Below are 14688 nucleotides of genomic sequence, written 5' to 3' on the forward strand. Positions count from 1 at the left end.
CGCAAAACCGGAAATAGTGTCTTGGTTTGAAAACTTTACCTTGGTCTAAGAACAGAATCTGAACAGTGGAAGGGCACTGGTGGCGGGAGGTCTCATTAGTGAAAGTGTGCCTAGGTTTAAGAATGGATTTGGTTTAAGAACAGACTTCCGGAACGGATTAAGTTCATAAACCGAGGTACCACTGTACTGCCAAATATGTTGTTGGACTCCAGTTCCCATCACCCCTGACCATGTTGCCTGGAGCTAATGGAAGCTGGCGCCCAACAATTTCTGGAGCACTACAGTTACCCCATCCAAGTGTGGATGTTTAGTCCTGCTTCTTTGTCCTCAGAGTATGTAAAAATAAAAAACTTGATGCACCAGTCCCCCCACATGTTCCTGTAAGGGTCATTGTGGGGGAAGATAAAGTATCTAAGTTCACAACTTAGCCAGGAGGTAACCTTGCGAATGAGCTAAGAAGTACTTTATGCTTTCAGGCCATCCAAAGTAAAGAGTAAGGCCCACATTTACAAAGAGAGTGAAGTCAAAATGCCTGAAACAAAGGTTAGGCCTTTTATAGGAGTAAGACAGAAGCAGATCAGTCAAGGGTTAACGACATCAAAGTTGTTACAGCTCTTTATGACTGCAAAACCAGTACAAAGCAAAGGGGGGAGAAGAGAAAACAAAGGCTTCAAGGTGTCAGCAAAATAATAAAGAAGCAACAACCAAATGAGAGGGATCAAAGAGTCCTGGCCTATAGCCCAGGCAAGGCACAGGAGCACAAGGACATGCTTTGCTCAGCTCCGTAGAATCACTCTTGAAAAAGTTTCCTTTGATGGTTGCAAGGGGCGGGAGGAGGTAAAAAACAGCAGCAGAATTCGAATGAAAGACACTCTCCCCTCTCAAAACCACTTCCTCTGGAGAAGTACTCTGAGCTATGCAGAGCAGGTTGGGCTCCTTAAGCAAGTTATCTTCATTGATTTTCTCTGCTTCCTGCTTTTGCAGCAGTTTTATTTTTCCACAGCTGTTTAGCTTTGGGGTATCACATTTTTTCTGTTTTGAAAGGGGGAGTTAATGGGGTCTAGAGACCACAAGGACTTAAGAGTAATTGCTCTTTTGCATTCGCAGGTAAAACTCCAGAGGAGCTTCCATATAGCATCTGTTTGCAGGAAGATGTCCCTAGTCCTAAGATTTATTTTTTAAAGACAGTGCTGTCTGCTCCTTCATATGCACTGCAGTCCAAGGGTATGTTTTTGGGGGGAGGTTGAAACTCAGAGAAGCTTAATGGGTTTGTAATCCTGTGCCAAGCAATAGGACCCAACATATTTCATGGCTGAGCAGATAATACTCCTCAGACATCTCCCAGCAAAGTTGCCAACTTTTGAATCTGGCTCTGTAGCTACTCACTTTGCAGCTATGAGCAGGTTAAACTTCTCATTTATCTTCATGCCATGAAAAGCTTCATGGGCTAATTCTGTACAGGGGCTAGATGAAGAAGAGGACAGGTGGTCCTGTATCTCCAGTAGGTGATTGATTAATTGTGTAATTTCTATCCTGCTTAATATATTAGAAACATCTCTAAGCAGTGCACAGAAAACTGAAGCAACAAGAGACAACTTAATTTTTTAAAAACAAAAATTACATATAAAAACCCTACACTTACACAAAGCTACTAATTTATTCAAATCAATATCAATTCATTTTCCTTTGGGCACACCCTCCCTCTCAGCCACTGGGTTCTGACTCTGGGTCTAAACAAACACTCAGCTATTCCACAAAGTCACACAAGAAGAGTTCTTGGAAACAGCAGTAAAGGTAAAGGTACCTCTGACCATTAGGTCCAGTCGCGGACAACTCTGGGGTTGCAGCACTCATCTCACTCTATAGGCCAAGGGAGCCAGCATTTGTCCGCAGACAGCTTCTGGGTCATGTGGCCCGCATGACTAAGCTGCTTCTGTCGAACCAGAGCAGCGCACGGAAACGCTGTTTACCTTCCCGCCAAAGCGATACCTATTTATCTACTTGCACTTTGACGTACTTTTGAACTGCTAGGTGGGCAGGAGCTGGGAGCGAGCAACAGGAGCTCACTCCATCGCGGGGATTCGAACCACCGACCTTCTGATTGGCAAGCCCTAGGCTCAACAAGAAGAGTTCTTGGAAACAACAGACATCACCCTAATGTTCACTCTATTAGGGTAGCTTTTTTGGCAAAATTGCAAGGTAGTTGGTACTTCCTCAGGCTGCCCATACCTGTGTCCCAATCAGCTTCACTCTCCCCACCCAGTTCCAGATACAGCAGGGCTGTTACATTTTCCAAGGGGTCCAAAGGATTAAAAAAGGGTCCATCTACTCACAGCTCTTTCTTCACCCTCTGCCCTCACCACTGCTTCCTCCTCCAGTTGCATTTGTTGGCATCTGTTGACCTCAGGATACAATGGAAGAATGTGCCTTTGGGGTTAAAGTCAAACTGTGGGAGAGCTGTAGCTGTAGAGACCAATATGGAGAGAGATGTTTTGTTGCAGTTGGGGTAGATGAAGGCATCCAGTTTTCCTATTACAGACGCACCAGTGTGTTTCTTCTCTCTGGTACACAGCCTGACTGTCTGCCTCCAGGCACTGTGGTCATCTGCAAGGGAGTCCTACATGGCAGGGTTAGTGTTGCCTGTCTTCATGTCACATCCGCAGACATCCTTGTAATGCAGAGTTGGTTAAAAGAGACTTCTACACAGTTTTGAGGAGGGATTTTGGGTGTGGATTGCATGACAAGCTACAACTGCTCTGAAAGGTATGGGAGTCCTCTCCTTTCTTGCATCTGGCCACTCTGTGATTGCCAAATATGCTATTAAATTCACAATAACAGGCCAGGCCACTTTTACTTGTGAGTTGTCAATGCTTCTCACAATGTTTTTGAAGTTTTTAAAAGTAACCATCTTTTTTAAAAAAAGGTTGACTACACAGTCAAATGCCTTGTGAGTCGAAAGTTTTGGCTTCCGAATGTCTCAAACCCAGAAGTGGGTGTTCCAGTTTGCAAACATTCTTTGGAACCCGAAGCTCCGACGTGGGTTCCGTGGGTTCCGATTGGCTGCAGGAGCTTCCTGCAGCCAATCGGAAGCTGCGCCTTGGTTTCTGAATGTTTTGGAAGTCGAACGGACTTCTGGAATGGATTCTGTTGAACTTCTGAGGCACGACTGTATCTAAATAAAATAAATTCTGTTATATAAATAAAATATTTATTATTTATACTTGGAGCCCAGGCATCGTGAAATGGTTCTAGGGTAGGTCACAAAATTAAAACAGGTACAATGGAAGATTAAAATAAAATCATAAAACTAACCAGTAAAAACAGCAGCACAAACACAGGAGGTATTCCTTTGGGTTGTGGCTACTAGCTAGTATCTATTGAACAGATAAAAAGGTAAAGGTACCCCTGCCCGTACGGGCCAGTCTTGACAGACTCTAGGGTTGTGCGCCCATCTCACTCAAGAGGCCGGGGGCCAGCGCTGTCCGGAGACACTTCCGGGTCACGTGGCCAGCGTGACATCGCTGCTCTGGCAAGCCAGAGCCGCACACGGAAACGCCGTTTACCTTCCCGCTAGTAAGCGGTCTCTATTTATCTACTTGCACCTGGGAGTGCTTTCGAACTGCTAGGTTGGCAGGCGCTGGGACCGAACAACGGGAGCGCACCCCGCCGCGGGGATTCGAACCACCGACCTTTCGATCGGCAAGCCCTAGGCACTGAGGCTTTTACCCACAGCGCCACCCGCGTCCCTATTGAACAGATACATATATTAAATTCAGCATCAGTAGTGATGATGAAAGTCTCTTCCCCTCCCCTCCCCACCGCCATCCTTCCTATTGTGTCATGTGCAAAGAGACAAGCCCACAAAAAGGTTGCCAACCAGCCAACATGCAACAACAGCCTGCTGGTCTGCTTCTGTCCCTTTAGCCGACGTTTCACCAGCTGAAATCGGCAGATGAAGCTTTTCATAGCTAAACCCGATCCCCTGCTCAAACTGCTGTTAGAGACAAAGCTACAGTGGCTGGTTGAAAAATGGGCAACCCCAGTCCACAGCAGCCTATTATCTTTCATAATCTTCCAATGCTTTTTTTCAAGAACTAAAGCTGAGACAAACAGAAAAGAGGGGGATATCTGACTGTAACAATATAGTGCAATGGTGGGAAATATCCTTCTCTCCCCCGCCCCTCTGCCTCTCCCCTCTGCCCACTAGCCAACTCCTTTTATCTTTCATTTGTCAATATTGCCCTCCAACTGATGGAGTCTTCACTCCCCTGTTTCCTTTTTCTCCTTACCCTTCCACCCACCCACACAGATTCTGCCCTCTGAACTGAGGCAATGATCCATTCCCTGTGATTAAATTAGCGTAAGTAATAAGATATCATAGAACTGATTGATTTCCCCAGCAATGGTTATTAACCAGCTCAATTCAGAGGCAAGCAGGGCTATTATTCTAAACATTGATTCCAGAACAGGACTGCAGGAGAGCTTTTCAAATGCCACGAATAACCGGAACACAAACCTCTATATGAGCTATAAGCAAAGGATGGGCTTCTTCTTTCTTCTACAGCATGTGTTGTCAGCATCCAGCCCTCATCAGCCCCAGCCAGCATTGCCAATGGTCGGGGAGGGTGGGAGGTGCAATCCAGCAACACCCAGAGAGTCACATGCTCCCCATCCCTGCTTTGCAGGAACTACGCTGAAGAAACTTTGACTGTGTACCCACCATACATTTAAAGTGCATGTACCCAATCCTGGGAACTGTAGTATTTAAGGGTGCTGAGAACTGTAACTCTGTGAAGAATAAACTACAGTTCCTATGATTCTTGGTTTTGGGTGGGGTTTAAAATGTACATTCGATGTATGGTGCATGCACAGCCTGTTTCTGAGTTTGATGACTACTAGTGGCAAACAGAGTACTGGGAGATGTCACACATTGGCGCATATGGGCCATTGCACATTGAGGGGTGTGAGGTCCATCAGCTGAATGAGTGTGAAGCTCAGCTGATACACCTGTGAGATTAGAGGCATTGAAAAATTCATGATCAACAACCAACATCCAGGCTGTTAGAACCACCACAGCATAGATCTACAGAAGGAAAACCAACTTGGTTGCTATGTCAAAGAGGCAGGTCTAGAAGTGTACTAGTTCTTGAGAACAAGAGATTAAAAACAGCCATAAGTTTAGTGATTAGAAATGTCCACACATCACTGATCTGGGCCCAAGACAGTACAAACTTGTTTCAACACACACACACACCATTGCCTGTTTTGAACAATTGACACACACACAAATACATTTTCAGTTTTGAAAAGTTTGGGAATGATTGGGATCCTTGAGCTGTTTTTACTTCCCTTTGTTTAAGCGCCTTACCTTCCTGGCTTGCAGAGATGTATCTGTAGATAGGCAAGAAAGTATGACATTGCATATATAAATTTTACACAAGTGTCTTTTAGACTAGGAATGGGTGAATCTGTCAATTTTTGTTTTTCTCAGATTCTCATTTTTCAATCAAGATCTGTTCTCCATATTTCGAGATCAGTTTGCAATTTGTTTTTTACTAAAACAAGTTGTCATGAAAATTCATCAGCATTTTAGTACAAACTTCAAAGATAAGCATTTTAATATGCAATTTAACCTAATAGGCACACTTCTGTTCAGCAGGTTTCTCTACTATAACACATTTTTGTATGTTGCTTTCACGAATATATGCACTTATTGCACACTTTACCCTAGTGTGTGCATTTTTATATGCAATATTTTGCTGGCGAAATGAACTACAAAATTCAGAGACCTGCAAATTTTGACAAATGACTTTAGTCTTTATGGTCCAGGATCAGTGTTTTGATTATCAGAGGCCTAAATTGTTTACTGGCTCCTATAAATCATATCCATGAGATCTCATTGTTCCTGATTTATTGTGATACTTTTCCCTGCTACCAATCAAAATCCACACCATGTTGTCTCCTCCTTCCTGTCCATAGGAAGTACCAGCATGCACTAAGGAACTATGGGGCATGCAGGTCTTAAGACAGTATGCCATACCAGGTGGCACACCTTTCTCTTTCTCAAGCTTCAATTCCTAGAGCAGAGCTGGAGAACTTGAAGCTGTTATTGGAATACAAATCCCATCAGTCCCAGCCAGCATGGACCAACTAGAGAGACCAACTGGTGTGACTTAACAACCACCCTGTTAAAAAGTGGGTCCCTGTGGTGGGGGCAGCCAATGTGATGCCTCCATATGGTATTAGATAGCAGCTCTCATCAGCCATAACCCTAGCCATGGCCAATGGTTGGGGATGGTGGGAATTATAGTCTAGTAACCATAGAGGCCGTGGGACGCGGGTGGAGCTGTGGGTTAAACCACAGAGCCTAGGACTTGCTGATCAGAAGGTTGGCAGTTCGAATCCCCGTGACGGGGTGAGCTCCTGTTGCTCGGTCCCTGCTCCTGCCAACCTAGCAGTTCGAAAGCACTTCAAAGTGCAAGTAGATAAATAGGTACTGCTCCAGCAGGAAGGTAAATGGCGTTTCCATGTGCTGCTCTGATTCGCCAGAAGCGGCTTAGTCATGCTGGCCACATGACCTTGAAGCTGTACGCCGGCTCCCTCGACCAATAAAGCGAGATGAGCGCCGCAACCCCAGAGTCGGTCACGACTGGACCTAATGGTCAGGGGTCCCTTTACCCTTTACCCTTTACTTTAACCATAGAGGGCGCTGTATTGGCCACCCCTGGTCTCTGAGATTGGATCCCGAGATCAGCCCCCTGAAACAGAGAAACTATCCCTGAAGTAGAGAGAGAAAAGGAGCTATGCACTGAAGTAATTAGAAACACTAAGTGGTAATACATTCCCCTAGCTGTACATTTGTAGCTCCATCAGCGGCTGTTCCCTTCCCATCCAATATCATTCTCTTTTCCCTTCCCCGCCCCATTCTGGAATTCAAAATGAAATGCATTTTGCTTTAAAGAATCTCTGAGAGTATGTGCATGCCTATGGGACTTTTTCAAGTCACTTATTTGTCTGAATGCCATTGATTTTCCTCCTAATTGATATTCACTATGCTAATTTCCCTCACAAATCTCACACACTATTGATCAAAAAGTAATAAACTCTCCTGCAAACAAAACAAGCATTATTGCAATGTTGGGAAAACATCATTTAATATCAATACCATATTTACAATTATCTTTAACCCAAATTTCACCTGTGATGCAATGCATAATCAAAAGCAGAGGGCTAGAGACATAATGTTTGTGTGTTTGTGTGTCTTAAAGTCTTCTGCTGGACTATATCGTATTGCTAAGTAAATGGAGGGCAAGACTAGGACAAATGTAAGTAACCCTTTATGTAATATATACCATGATGTTATAAGCCAATATTACACTAATCAGTCTCCTCATTTTTCTTTTTTTAGGCTCAACAACCTTAATTTTGGAGCTTTGTGACAAAGGGCCACATTGATGGTCAGCCACCCTTCTGGGGGCCACATGGCAATGGCGGGCGTGGCCAATATATGCTTACCCAGGCCACAAACAACACACACACATTTACCATTCATACATACCACTCATGCACACTCTCCCCACATGCAGCAAACCCATCTTATATGGAGGCACACAACTCTCTCTCTTCCACACCATCACATGTAGGCACACTCAGAGAAACACACTATCCATTCTTTTTCCCATTCTCTCTCTCTCACAGGCACACCCACAGCTATCTCATGCTGTCTCTGCATGCTCTACAAAGTCACACCGCCGGGATGGTGGGGGTGGGGGTGGAAGGGCAACGTTGCTTTTCACTTTTCACAGAATGATCTGTGAAGATTAAGAAGTCAGAGTTTCCTGGAACAAAGCAAACATGATTGCAATGTTGGGAAACATCGTTTAATATCAATACCAGCTCTGCAGTGGGGTGGAGGGAAATGCTGCCTTTTACTCTTCTCATCTTTAAAGAGAAATGCTCTATCTCCCTAATCTCTGCACTGCGGTGCTCAGTGTTGAGAGTCTGAGAGGAAGCCTTCTGCCTGCTCTTTAAAGAGCAATTGCCTCACCATGTCTCCACATATTCTTGAATGGAGTTACTGTGGGGACACCACTGACCTTGGCCACAGAGCCTGTCTTTTTTGTGCAAGGAATGTGGCTTGGTAACATGGTTCAAACCTGGCCAGTGTCTGATATGTTAGGGGTTCTAACTTGAAGAGGTTCCAGGCACTTACCCAAGGTTCAGTTTCCTTGGAATAAGAGACTGTGGTGTCTTTATGATATAGGATGTATTTCTTGTAGGATATATTTACTCATATGAACAACCTGAGCCTACGATGGAGGAGCCCACAGCATTAACACTCCAATAAGTTCTTGCTTCTCCCATAGTCACCGCCTTGGATTCAGGCAGAAATCAGGCATGGCTTTACTTCTCAGCCGCCCAGCCTGCAGCTTCTAGCTTCTAGTTTCCACACCTCAGCTGTTGGTCTTTCTAAAGTGTGTTCTCCCTCATGGAGAGCACATGCTGCGGACGGGGCTGACAAGACACCTCACTGTTACTAGGCAAATGGTTTGGCCATCCTTTAAGCAGGGGCGGGCTGTTACTGGGGAAATCTAGATGTTGCCATTTGTTGATTGACAGCCCTATTTGTTAAAGACTCTCCTCCCTGGAAGGGAGGGGAGTGGTTGTGGGCGGGAGCCCGAGCACCGCCCCTTGCAGGGGGCAGCCGCCCCCTGCTTTCCCAGTTTACCTGGCTGGCGCTCCACCCTCTGGCCGGCACCCAATCGGGAGCCAGCAGGGGGCGTGCCCAGGTAACTTCAAGTTACCACGCCAGCCCTTTGTTGATTGACAGCCCTATTTGTTAAATACAATGCTCGCAGCAAAGAACTTCCTCTTTTCGCTGCTTACTTCAGATTACCCGCCCTCCCTTCCCTAATTTTAGGCTGTTTGCTTGACCTTGCTATGCCTGTCATGGGGTCGTCTGCTTTGGGGCAGGGGCCCGGTAGGACTTTTGTCCATTTGGCTGATTAGTGTGTGCCACTTGGTTTTTGCCTACTGCGTAGCAAATCATCACAACTTGTAAGGTTTGCGGTTAGGCATTGGTCTTGGAATTGGTTGGTGGAGGGGTATGGATTCGGCTGTGCCTGCCCCTCCAAAATGCTGCTGCTGCTTCAAGGGTTTTCCGTTAAAGGAACCCAGGGGGCTCCCCATGCTTTTGTCCAAAACCCCCTGGCAAGGGGCTAGGGCCACGCAAGCCCCTGGGAGCATTCTGGGAAGAGGTGAGGCATGTTTCCCAGTCCCGTCTCTCTCCCCAGATGACTTACCCTTGCTGACTTCACGGGGGGTGCGAATGTCAGAGCTGTCTCCGTGCGGGGTCAGTTAGTGCTACCAATGCCTAAACAACCACTCACATTGCTGTAATTTGAATAAAGTTGTGGCCAAAATTATGCCAAAAACCTTAAACAAAAATTAAGTGTCAATTGTGTTTTTCTTTGGGGGGGTGTCTTGGGGACCTCGACGTGCAACTAACCGACAACTGAGGAAGTAGAGTGGGATCACTGATTTGTACTCTGGCACAGAACCACTTCCTGATTTACCTTAACGACCATACATGAATTATTACCAATAAACTTCCTGGCTATTCCAGAAATTCTGGATCCAGAAATTGGAAAGAACTCAGAAATACAGCCTTCCCTCCCACCCCCAACCTCACTACCAACTCACAACATTATTAACAGTTAGTGTCAATGTGCCATTGAACATCTCATTATTAGAGAAGACTAACATGGCTTTCATTTTATATAGAAAAATCAAGACTCTTTTTGTCTTTATCCATGCACTGAAATGCCTCCCCTTTCACTTATTACATATATAACATTATACATTGTAGTTTACACAGGATTTTGGAACCAGCTCTCCCCATCTTGCTGTCTACAAAGTTCTGGATAACTGTTCTTGACTTTTCCATCCTCTGCTTTCAAACTTGTCCACCTAAATTCCCCCAACTGCAACCACATTCGCTTTGAAAGAAACACTCAGCTAAAGAGACTGGGGTGGTGGTGGGGAATTCTTCAAGCTACATGTCACCAAGTGTGATAAACACAGAAATCTGTACCGTGGGTGGATTTGCAAAAGAGAAGCTATTGAGTGTGGCCTGCCATTCAACTCTGCACCTGGCAGAGAGTGAAAACAATCCCAGCCAGCCAACCAAAATAAAAGGCTAAAGCAGGAGTGGAATCAGCATTCTCCAGGCAACTCTCGCTACAGCCCTCCTAAAGTATGGAGAAGCCCACATATGCTGAGAAGCCAGGTTTCTGTCACTATCCAAAGCAGCCCACATACGTGTGTGTGGCTTACTGGATGTATCTCTTTGCAAATGGGAATCATAACTGCAAATGAAGTTGGAATAGGACAATTCCCTTGAAATACGAACACAGGGCAGTGTTTCTCGGATTTTATGAAATCTCACACCTCCTCCAAGCTTTAAACTAGATATTCCGTGTTCCTGCTCAAGTTATAAATTGCTTACATCTACATCAGGAAGAGACAACGTGCTGCCCACCAGATGCTGTTGGAATGGAAGGCCATGTTGGCTGGATTTTGTGGGAGCTGGAGTCCAGCAACATCTGGAATACACTCCGTTGGTTGCCACTGTCCAACACTGCTCTAAGACAGGCACACCTTTGCCACATCTACCCTCACACTGCCTCATTTTGCCTTTTGCTGAATTCCCTTCATCTGCAGCATGAGGGAACCAGTTCCAGAGAAGAGGCACACACAATCCCAGTCCCCCCTTTCAGGGAGGAGTAAGATTTGGAACTCTATCTCCAAACTGTTTATATAAGAATTACCAGAAAAGCAGTGCTTCCACCACTAGTGTTTCTGCACACTTTCCAGTCTGATTGCCAATAGGCATATGCTTTCTTCAGGGATTTGTGAATGGCACATGTGTGAGTTAGCTCTGCCCTGTCTAGGCTGGCCACACTCCTAAGCCAATGCACAATCAACTGCATTCAAAAGGTCCATTCATCACCACATGAATGGTTTCCATGATGAGGATGTGAATGTTGCATGCAATGAAAGTGAACACCTTCAGACTCAGGCAACTGCATGTTGGCTTGAGCATGTGGCCAGGATGTGTGGTATCATAATGGAGGTACAGCTACCAAAGCATGTTTCCTCCATGTGCACTGCTGTGAACACTTAAGAGGCTTCCTCAGTGGTCACATTCAAAATTTACGCATGTGTGTGTGAGAGAGGTAGGTCAAACTTACCTAGAAAGCATAGTCATCCAAATCACAGTCATCCATATTTTATCATTACTTCATCTCCATGCAGAGCAGAGGTGCCGAGACCTGTGGGACATGGGGGGGGGGCTTGTTGTGTGTATGTGACATAACATGTGCAACACACACACATAGGGAGGAGGCCGTGAGGCCTGGGGAGGCCCTCCACCACCACAGTGAGGCCTAGCGGGGCCTGGCTCCTCAAGATTGGAAGGACTCAGCCCCTAACCCTGCATACTTTGTGGTGGGGCCCCATAGAGTTGGAGCCTATGCTGAAGAAAAAAGCTTCGCCTTCTATTTTTAACCTCTTACTGCTTATGCCTTAAACATTTCAGGGGCACCCACATGCTTGTTGAGCATTCAATATAACAAAATGAATATTGCCAAAGAGCATCTTATACTGTCGTGTTTAGGATGATCTCACGACAGGAAAAGAGAAGAGTAGAGGTTGGATATTCCATCCTCCATGCTCTTTTAGAAAATTGTTGACACCTTCAAACCGAAGATTAAAATTTAACAATCCCACCTGGTCTTGGTTGAGTCATTGATCATTCCCCCCCACCCCCTTTATATCCAATTTTTGGTTCTTGCTGAAAAAATGCAGGAAAGACACGCTTCTGAAATTAAATAAGTATATCATAGCATATTACAAAAATAAGTTCTGAAAACAACACCAGCTCTTTCTGGTAGAACTGCCTTGATAATCATGATGAAAAATTCATTTGTCTTAAAGAGTTAAATTTTACCACCTTTATTCTCAACCTTGATCCAATGGATGCAACTAATGGTTGTTCCAAAGACCACATTTCTTTTCCCAACCAGCTAGATTACACTGGAAGCCAGTTTTATATACCCAGCACACTGCAGTCTAGCTAAAAAGTTAACTTCCGTGTAGTTTAATAGCACGAAATGTTCTGAAATCTCAGCCCAAGTTACAAAAGGCTGCCTACTATTATTTTGTTCTTAGCGTACTAGGAAATGAAGTGTGTGGGTTTTGGATTTGAGGATCCAGGCCATCTGCTAAACCTATTGGAGGGTTTCTGTGAATTCTAATTTACTGTCAATTTAAAAATAGCCTTGACATTACCCTGTCATTTTCTGTAAATTATATATTATTTTGCTTGCCATTTTTAAATATTATAGCTCTTCTCCTCTGGTTTAATTTAGACTCCTTATCAAATGCACCGATACAGCTCCCCCATCGTAGAAACCAATATTCTTCTCCCCTCCCCACCCCCACTACCATTGTGTGTTAATAGCTATTAAGCAGCTAATGCACTTGGAAGTTGGAGAAAGCACCAAGGAGAGGCGGGAGCAGCTCTCCTGTTAAGACTGAACATGAAGTGCTTGGAAATATTTGAAACTTGGCTGTAATCCTCAAACCACTTGCTCTGGCACAGTTGAAGAGGGTGCTCCAGGATAAGTGATTTGATGACTGCCGTTTCTGCAGCGATGGAGAAAGGCCACGTTTATACTGAAGGGGTGGCATAAGTTAATTGCTCAATTATCCCACGATCGCATGCCAGCCTTTGGCATACCGCTGCTGCACTTTCCAAGCAGAGAGCCCTACAGCTGATATAAAATAAATATGCATTATAATGAGTTTGCAGCAATTAATGTGCTGCAGCCTCTCCCAGCGCCAGATGCACACCCTCATCACCGGTCAGTGGGTGCTGAATTCAGAGCACAGAGCAGAAGCCAATATAATACTCAGCCAGCCAAAGGTGAAATTGTTAGTTTGAGTGGTCACACAACTGAAACAGATCAATGGAGGCAGGGGAGCACTTAGAGAGAACATTCTCCCTCTCCTTTCCATGTCTCAGAACACATGTGATAATGCTTCAGAAGCAGCTATATTTCTGGCCAACTCAAAGGTTTTATTGTTCCTTGAAAAGCTATTGCTTTAACTCGCATGCCAAAGGCACAAATCTCCTTGCCTTAAAAAAGAAAAAGAGTTGCTTTAGCAATAATATTGCTAAAAATATATATATTAAAATGTATACGGTGGATTATGCTCTTGGGATTAGACAAATTCAATGGTTACTAGTCATTGTGACTATATATTACCTGCAGCATCAGAGACAATGTGCCTTGGGATACCAGTTCCTGGGGAACATGAGCAGAAGAGTGTTGTTGCACACATTGTTAAAAAAAAAACTCACTTACATAACACAAATGGAGTCCAGAGGGAAAAGCCTTGATTACTGAAGAAGCTGAACAATCCAGTTCATAATGAACAGGCCTTGCACACAGCATGTGCTATCTCAATGAGCTTCATGCTAAGCAACACCCACACCCACACACCCTCTTGGGTAGTTGACTGACACTGAGAACAGAATTAACCATTAAGTTACACACTGAATTTTCTCTGCTGGTGTCCTATTATTCTCACTGAATAAACAGGAGCCTTGCCAGAAGCACCACCAATGGGGCAACAACCAAAGCAGTACCCAGGGCTGGTCCAAGTGCCAGTTTGAGCATGCAAAGTCCACAACAAAGAGTCAGGTGAGAAGCAAAGTCAGATAAGTTCAAGGCTACATTTGGCATAGGCAGGGGATCCAATAACAGGCAGGGCACAGAGGTGGTACATAGACAATGTACAGAGCTGCATCAGCAGCTGTTCCAGCCAGGTACTGGGGGGCTTTTTGCTGGAGCTGCTGGAAGCACACCCCAAATTCAGCCTCCTATCCCTTCTTTCCAGAGGTTTCCTTGAGGAGTCCTTGCCTGTAGTCAGGCACTTCTCTGGATGGGGCAGGTTTCCATCAGACATTTCCGGACAGCCCTTTCTCAGCCTTGTCACATGATCCTGGGCCCTTGCCCACAGATGGAGCCTGTCCTAGGACTGGTCTGAGGCCGTATCCTCCTAGCTCTTCTCTGAGGAGGACTGTGATGTCACAGGACTGTGATAAGTTTGTTTCTTTTTCACCCTCACACAATCTGTTGGAAATTTCTGCCTCCAAAGAATATTCAGTTAAATCCCCCCCCCCCCCCAGCATCACACAATTTCACCACCTACAAATAGCCACCTACAAATAGCCTGGAGAATTTTGGGATGCCATTTTAACAAGTAACTACCTTATGCCACTAAGCACAATAATCATTGTGTGAAACTTATGGAGCATGTTTATATCTCTGGGTAATGTGCACACAATATAGGCCCATCCACAATTCTGGTTTTCCTGGCAAGTTTCAATACGGTGAGTGAATAAAGGTAACAACACTTGAAGAGATCGTGTTCCTTTTCCATCTGGGCCATGCTCTGCACCTCTTGCTTCTGAACTCTGCTGCCCTTCTGTGCTCTCGCTCAAGCTAAACAAGCATCGAATGTGATCTGTTTATAAAGCAATCAAGAATTAATATTTAGTGGCTGCATGACCATTCAGCTTCTTGCAGGAGTCTATGGGGCCTGCATATTTTCCAAGCT

At 44.9% G+C, this 14688-nt stretch overlaps 1 long non-coding RNA gene across 1 annotated transcript in view; it reads right to left on the reverse strand.

Moving 5' to 3' along the window:
* LOC310679461 overlaps window positions 1-13467 on the reverse strand; it is a 58423-nt gene extending 44956 nt beyond the window's left edge. The window contains exons 1-2 of the long non-coding RNA XR_014512278.1: window positions 13431-13467; window positions 2334-2463 (exon numbers count right to left, since the gene is read on the reverse strand). This is a non-coding gene — a long non-coding RNA (uncharacterized lncRNA). The remainder of the gene's footprint in view (window positions 1-2333; window positions 2464-13430) is intronic.
* Window positions 13468-14688: the final 1221 nt, after the last annotated feature.

Source organism: Podarcis tiliguerta (genome assembly GCF_965153285.1).
Source record: "Podarcis tiliguerta genome assembly, chromosome: 6".
Taxonomy (NCBI): domain Eukaryota; kingdom Metazoa; phylum Chordata; class Lepidosauria; order Squamata; family Lacertidae; genus Podarcis; species Podarcis tiliguerta.